This window comes from Arachis ipaensis, chromosome B7 (genome assembly GCF_059453495.1).
Source record: "Arachis ipaensis isolate K30076 ecotype BB chromosome B7, ASM5945349v1, whole genome shotgun sequence".
Lineage (NCBI taxonomy): Eukaryota > Viridiplantae > Streptophyta > Magnoliopsida > Fabales > Fabaceae > Arachis > Arachis ipaensis.
Genome location: NC_142442.1, coordinates 95,997,653 through 96,005,974, shown reverse-complemented (window position 1 = coordinate 96,005,974; position 8,322 = coordinate 95,997,653).

Sequence of the window (8,322 nt, the reverse complement as noted above, 5' to 3'; positions counted from 1 at the left end):
GCAGGATTCTATAGGAGGTTTATAAAGGATTTTTCAAAAATTGCAAAACCTCTAAGCAATCTGCTAGCTACTGATATGCCATTTGTGTTTGACACAGAGTGTCTGCAGGCATTTGAAACGCTGAAAGCTAAGCTGGTCACAGCGCTAGTTATTTCTGCACCAGACTGGACAGTACCATTTGAGCTAATGTGTGATGCCAGTGATCACGCCATTGGTGCAGTATTGGGATAGAGGCATGACAAGCTTCTGCATGTCATTTATTATGCTAGTCGCGTTTTAAATGATGCCCAGAAAAATTACACAACCACAGAAAAAGAATTACTTGCAGTGGTTTATGCCATTGACAAGTTCAGATCATACTTAGTGGGATCAAAAGTGATTGTGTATACTGACCATGCTGCTCTTAAATATCTACTCACAAAGCAGGATTCAAAACCCAGGCTCATCAGATGGGTGTTGCTTCTGCAAGAGTTTGATATAGAAATAAGAGACAGAAAAGGGACAGAGAACCAAGTGGCTGATCACCTGTCCCGGATAGAGCCAGTAGAAGGGACGTCCCTCCCCTCTCTTGAGATCTCTGAGACTTTTTCAGATGAGCATTTATTTGCCATTCAGGAAACACCATGGTTTGCCAATATTGCAAACTATAAAGCTGCAAGGTTCATACCCAAAGAGTACAACAGGCAACAAAAGAAAAAATTAATCACGGATGCAAAATACTACTTGTGGGATAAACCCTATCTCTTTAAGAGATGTGCAGACGGAATAATCCGTAGGTGTGTTCCTAGAGAAGAAGCACAGAGGATCCTATGGCATTGCCATGGATCTCAATATGGAGGCCATTTCGGAGGTGAGCGAACAGCCACCAAGGTCCTCCAATGTGGCTTCTATTGGCCCACACTCTATAGAGATTCCCGAGAGTTTGTACGTAACTGTGACAGTTGCCAAAGAGCTGGTAATCTACCTCATGGTTATGCCATGCCTCAACAAGGAATCTTGGAGATTGAGTTGTTTGACGTATGGGAAATTGACTTCATGGGACCTTTCCCACCATCATTCTCAAACACTGATATTCTGGTGGCAGTTGACTATGTATCAAAATGGGTTGAGGCCATTGCCACACCCACCAATGATACTAAAACAGTGCTGAAGTTCCTCCAGAAACATATCTTTAGCAGGTTTGGTGTCCCTAGAGTACTAATCAGTGATGGGGGCACTCACTTATGCAACAAACAGCTTTACTCTACCATGGTCCGGTATGGGATTCGCCACAAGGTGGCGACTCCATATCATCCACAGACTAATGGACAAGCTGAAGTCTCTAACAGAGAGCTAAAAAGAATCCTAGAACGGACTGTAAGTACCCGTAGAAAGGATTGGGCAAGAAGCTTGGATGATGCTCTGTGGGCATACAGAACAGCATTCAAGACTCCTATAGGGACCTCTCCATACCAACTTGTGTATGGTAAGGCATGTCACCTGCCCGTGGAACTGGAACATAAAACCTACTGGGCAACCAGATTCTTAAACTTTGATGCCAAATTAGCTGGAGAAAAAAGATTGCTCCAGCTAAATGAGCTAGAGGAATTCAGATTTACTACTTTCGAAAATGCCAAGCTCTATAAAGAAACATAAAAAAAATGGCATGACAGGAAGCTGTCATCTAGAATTTTTGAACCAGGACAAAAGGTTCTGTTGTTTAACTCTAGGCTCAGGCTATTCCCCGGGAAACTGAAGTCCCGGTGGAGGGGACCATATGTGATCACAAGTGTATCACCATATGGTTATGTGGAGCTTCAAGATATTGATTCTGATTAGAAGTTCATTGTTAATGGACAGAGAATCAAGCAATGTTGAGCAAGAGTGCTCAAGGCTGAAGCTAGATTAAAAGCTCAGCAAAGTCCAGCTAAATACAATAAAGAAGCACTTGCTGGGAGGCAACCCAGCCATAGGGCATCACTTCCTCTAAATCATTTTTCCCTATTCTTGATTTTATTTGTTTATATAAAGTTCACTGATCCTAAGGTAAAGAGTCAATTGTATAAGTTCATAGAGTTACAGAAGGATTCTGCACACAAAATAGAGAAAAAAGAGCTCCCTGGCAAGAAAATGCCAGTAAAAGTCTGTTTTGGGCGTTCAACGCCCAAAAGAAGCATCCACTGGGCGTTGAACGCCAGTGAGGATAGCCATCTGGGCGCTAAACGCCAGAAAGAAGCTCTTTCTGGGTGTTTAACGCCAGATTTACAGCATTCTGGGCGTTCAGAAAAACGCCCAGTAACAAAGGACTTCCTGGCGTTCAACACCAGAAAGAAGCAGCAGCTGGGCGTTGAACGCCGAGGAGAGGCAGCATTTGGGCGTTGAACGCCCAAAACATGCAGCGTTTGGGCGTTCAAACGCCAGGATGGTGGGGAGGAGGTAAATTCATTTTTTCTTCATATTTTTCATTTTAATTTTGATTTTCACGCTTCAATTCATGATTTCTCACATAAACATGTTAAGAACCCTAATTTCTAAAATTCCTAATTTCAAAAAACCCTATTTTAAAAATATCAAATGTATCTTAATCCATAAGCACCAACCCTTTTTATCCAATTCAACTCTTTTTCAAAATTTTCAAAACAAATCCATCTCTTCTCATTCAAAAATCATTTCAACTAATTAATATCTTTTTCAAATCTCCACATTATCTTTTTCAAAATTTAGATTTATCTTTTTCAAAAATCTTTTATATCCTTTTTTAAACTATATCATCTCTTATCATATCTTCTATCCTATCTTTTCCAAATCAATCTTTTTTATCATATCTCTTCTAATTTTTCGAACCCACCCCCCTCCCTTTAAATATGGGTTCGGCCTCCCTCCCCTTCCATCAACAATTGCACCTAGCTCTCCTTCTATCCCTCTCCTTTCTTTTCTTTTGCTTGAGGACAAGCAAACCTCTAAGTTTGGTGTGTTTATCCGTGATTACTAAGGTCATGGCTCCTAAGGGAAAACAACCCACTTCAAGAGGCAAGAAAGAGAGTGTTCCAAAACCACTTTGGAATCAAGGGAAGTTCTTATCTAAAGAACATTTAGACCATTACTACAAAATAATGGGTCTAAGATCAGTGATCCCAGAAGTTAGATTCGATCTAAAAGAAGACGAATATCCGGAGATCCAGGAGCAAATTCGAATCAGGAACTGGGAGGCCCTAGCTAATCCTGAAACGAAAGTAGGAAGGAATATGGTCCAGGAGTTCTATGCTAATATGTGGCAGACAGACAAGCAAAAACTATCTGGAACTGCTTTCTATGAATATCGGACCGTGGTCAGAGGAAAGATTGTTCATACCAACCCTGACAAGATCAGGGAGATCTTAAAGCTACCTCAGCTGAAAGATGATCCAGACTCTTTCAACAAGAGAATGATGAGAACAGACAAGGGACTAGATAAGATTCTAGAGGATATATGTATCCCTGGAGCCAGGTGGACCACCAGCACGAAGGGTGTCCCAAATCAACTCAAAAGAGAAGATCTCAAACCAGTCGCCAGAGGATGGCTGGACTTAATTGGGCATTCTCTGCTGCCCACCAGCAACCGTTCTGAAGTCACTATTAGAAGAGCAGTGATGATCCATTGCATCATGATGGGAAAAGAAGTGGAAGTTCATCAACTGATTTCAACTGAATTCTACAAAATTGCTAACACAAATTCTATAGAGGCCAGGTTGGCTTACCCAAGCTTGATTTCTCTGCTCTGCAAGGACGCTGGAGTAAGGATGGGAATAACTGAGTATATCTCAGTCGAGAAACCAATCAACAAAGCATCAATGGAAAAACAACAAGCACAGGATGATCCCATCAAGAAGAAAAAACAGGAATTTCTCCCAGAAATCCCTCAATCTGAATACTGGGAGTATCTTGAAACATCAGTTACCAAAATGCAAGAAGCTATAGAACAAATAATAAAAAAAAACAGAAGGAATAAAGTCAAATTCTTTGCTATTTGATTAAAGAACAAGAGGAACAAGGGCGTGACTTGAGGGAATTGAAGCGCCTGAAGTTATCTCTTGAAGGACCAAGCACCCCACCGATCCGAGGAACATCCATTTCCCAGAACAAAGGTTGTTAAATTCCAATTTCTGCTTTAACTCTGTGATAGTTGTCGTTATAGGAGTTTACCTTAGGAGTCATATAGTAGTAATTAGTATCTGTTTTGATTTTATCTCCAATTAAGTTATAGTCTATTTTTCTCATCATCAGCAAACATGAATAAAATAGTAGATCTTTTGAATAAGAGGCAATAAAATTTCGAGTTTTTAATAATAAAAATTCTAATTAGTTACATGTGGTGGTAATGCTTTCTGTCTTCTGAATGAATGCTTGAACAGTGCATATGTCTTTTAAATTTGTTGTTTAAGACTGTTAAATATGTTGGCTCTTGAAAGAATGATGAACATGAGACATGTTATTGATAATCTGAAAAATCATAAAAATGATTCTTGAAGCAAGAAAAAGCAGCAAAGAACAAAGCTTGCAGAAAAAAAAAATAGAGAAAGAAAAAGAGAAAGCAAGCAGAAAAAGCCAATAGCCCTTAAAACCAAAAGGCAAGGGTAATAAAAAGGATCCCAAGGCTTTGAGCATCAGTGGATAGGAGGGCCTAAGGGAATAAAATCCTGGCCTAAGCGGCTAAACCAAGCTGTCCCTAACCATGTGCTTGTGGCGTGAAGGTGTCAAGTGAAAACTTGAGACTGAGCGGTTAAAGTCAAGGTCCAAAGCAAAAAGAAGAGTGTGCTTAAGAACTCTGGACACCTCTAATTGGGGACTTTAGCAAAGCTGAGTCACAATCTAAAAGGTTCACCCAATTATGTGTCTGTGGCATTTATGTATCCGGTAGTAACACTGGAAAACAAAGTGCTTAGGGCCACGGCCAAGACTCATAAAATAGCTGTGTTCAAGAATCATCATACTGAAATAGGAGAATCAATAACACTATCTGAATTCTAAGTTCCTATAGATGCCAATCACTCTGAGCTTCAATGGATAAAGTGAGATACCAAAACTATTCGGAAGCAAAAAGCTACTAGTCCCGCTCATCTAATTAGAATCTGAGCTTCACTCAAAAACTCTGAGATATTATTGCTTCTCAACCTATTAATCTTCTATTTTATTTATCTAGTTGCTTGAGGACAAGCAACAGTTTAAGTTTGGTGTTGTGATGAGTGGATATTTTATACGCTTTTTGGGGTTAATTTCATATAGTTTTTAGTATGTTCTAGTTAGTTTTCAGTTTATTTTCATCAGTTTTTAGGAAAAATTCATATTTCTGGACTTTACTATGAGTTGTGTGTTTTTCTGTAATTTCAGGTATTTTCTGGCTGAAATTGAGGGAGCTGAGCAAAAATCTGATTCAGGCTGAAAAAGGACTGCTAATGTTGTTGGATTCTGACCTCCCTGCACTCAAAATGGAATTTCTGGAGCTACAGAACTCCAAATGGCGCGCTTCTAATTTTGTTGGAAAGTAGACATCCAGAGCTTTCGAAAGCTGGCGTTAAACGCCCAAAACAGCCCCAAGCACGTGAAAGCTTTAGTCTCAGCCCCAGCACACACCAAGTGGGCCCCAGAAGTGGATTTCTGCACTATCTGTTATAGTTTACTCATTTTCTGTAAACCTAGGTTACTAGTTTAGTATTTAAAAAACTTTTGGGGATTTATTTTGGACCTCATGACATTTTTAGATCTGAACTTTGTACTCTTTGACGGCATGAGTCTCTAAACTCCATTGTTGGGGGTGAGGAGCTCTGCTGTGTTTCGATGAATTAATGCAACTATTTCTGTTTTCTATTCAAACATGCTTGTTTCTATCTAAGATGTTTATTCGCACTTCAATATGATGGATGTGATGATCCGTGACACTCATCATCATCCTCAATCTATGAACGCGTGCCTGACAACCACCTCTGTTCTACCTTCGATTGAATGAACATCTCTTGGATTCCTTAATCAGAATCTTCGTGGTATAAGCTAGAATCTATTGGCAGCATTCATGAGAATCCGGAAAGTCTAAACCTTGTGTGTGGTATTCCGAGTAGGATTCAGGGATTGAATGACTGTGACGAGCTTCAAACTCACAAGGGCTGGGCGTAGTGACAGACGCAAAAGGATCAATGGATCCTATTCCAGCATGAGTGGGAACCGACAGATGATTAGCCGTGTGGTGACAGCGCACCTGGACCTTTTTCACTGAGAGGACGGATGGTAGCCATTGACAACGGTGATCCACCAACACACAGCTTGCCATAGGAAGAACCTTGCGTGCGTGAAGAAGAAGACAGGGAGAAAGCAGAGATTCAGAAGACAAAGCATCTCCAAAACTCCAACATATTCTCCATTACTGCAGAACAAGTATTTAATCCATGCTCTTTTATTCTTCGAAATTCATACTGATAATTATAATTGATTCCCTGACTAAGATTTACAAGATAACCATAGATTGCTTCAAACCAACAATCTCCGTGGGATTCGACCCTTACTCACGTAAGGTATTACTTGGACGACCCAGTGCACTTGCTGGTTAGTTGTGCGGAATTACATATTGTGAAGTAATTTTCGCATACCAGACATGCTATTGTTTAAGTGTGGGGAGGTTGATAAACCCATATTCTATGATATATTTTGTGCTTAATTTGAGTGATTTATTCAATCCTTCACCCACTTATTCATATTAATTGCATGGTTTTACTTTCCCTTCCTTATTATGTGATGTATGTGAAAAACATGTTTCCTAAGCTTTAATATTAATTATTTTAATTACCTTTATTTCCATTCGATGCCGTGATTAGTGTGTTGAGTAGTTTCAGTTTTTCTAAGGCAGAATGACTTAAAGGATGGAAAAGGAAACATACAAAAATGGAAGGAAAGCACAAAACGGAGCTTCTGAAGAAACTCGCATTCACGCGATCGCATGGACGAAGCGATCGCGTGCCAAGCGCGAATCAGCAGTGACGCGGCCGCATGACTGACGCGACCGCACGCCTTAAGCAGAACGCACATGACGCGGTCGCATGACTGACGCGACCACGTGGCAAGGAAATGCTCCGAATGACGCGACCGCGTGACCCACGCGGATGCGTGACAGAGGCCACGCACCAGAAATTGCAGAAAACGCTCATAGCGAATTCTGAAGCCCTTTTTGGCCCAAATCCAAGTCCAGAAGGCATAGACAAGAGGTTATGAAGTGGGGGAATGCATCCATTCAGGGGGAGCTCGCCAATTTTCACTTTCCATGATTTAGATTTAGTTTGAGAGAGGTTCTCACCTCTCTCTCTTAGGATTAGGATTAGGATTTAGGACTTCTCTTAGTTTGTAAGAGTGACTCTCGATCCAGGTTTAATATTTACTTTAATGCTTTTATTCGTACCTATAAATGTTGCCAACTTGACTTATGAATCCTTCCCATGTTATGATTTGAATTAATGATTATTTGAGGTATTTCAGTTATTGATTGCTTTCTCCTTAATTTGTGTTACCATTGCTTCCCATCTAAGGACATTTTTATTCCAACAATTTTACTTTTTCCCTTTTGGTCTTGGTTAAGAAATCAGTAACTCAACATTATTAAACTCAGCATAATTGATAATCGTTATCTTGCTAATTGAACTGAACTTCAATAATCCCAACTTTTTCTTAGGAAAATAAATAGGATTCGAAGGTCAAACTAATTAGTCCCTTGACTTTCCATTACTTTAGTAAAGGTTAACTAAGTGGAATTTAGATTTAACTTTCATTATTGTTGAGGGAGATAACCAAGTTGGACTTCCAATTTCTCTTACCTTGCCAAAAGTTGCTTTACAGTGTTTATTTATTTCAATTGCCATCTACTTTACTTGTCATTTAAATCACTTGCTTCTCACCTTCTAAACCCCGATTACAACCTTTATAGCCAGTAATAAGAACATACTTCCTTGCAGTTCCTTGAGAAGACGACCCGAGGTTTGAATACTCGGTTAACAATTTTTAAAGGGGTTTGTTACTTATGACACCCAAAATGTTTGTAAGAAAGGTTGATTGCTTGGTTTAGTAACTATACTTACAACGAGAGTTTTTATAACCTCTGAACCATCAATCTTTGGTTCTTCAACGACCCAAGGCACTTGCTGGTTCAGCTGTACGAGACATGCGGATTCGTGCACCAGGTGGAGGGCTTTTCTGCCTCCATGTATAGCTCTTGAGGTATCACCTCATGTACCTCTACATCATTTTCGAGCATAATGCAGTGAATCATGATGGCTCAGTTAATAGTCACTTCAGATTGGTTACTAGTAGGGATGATAGAGTGCTGGA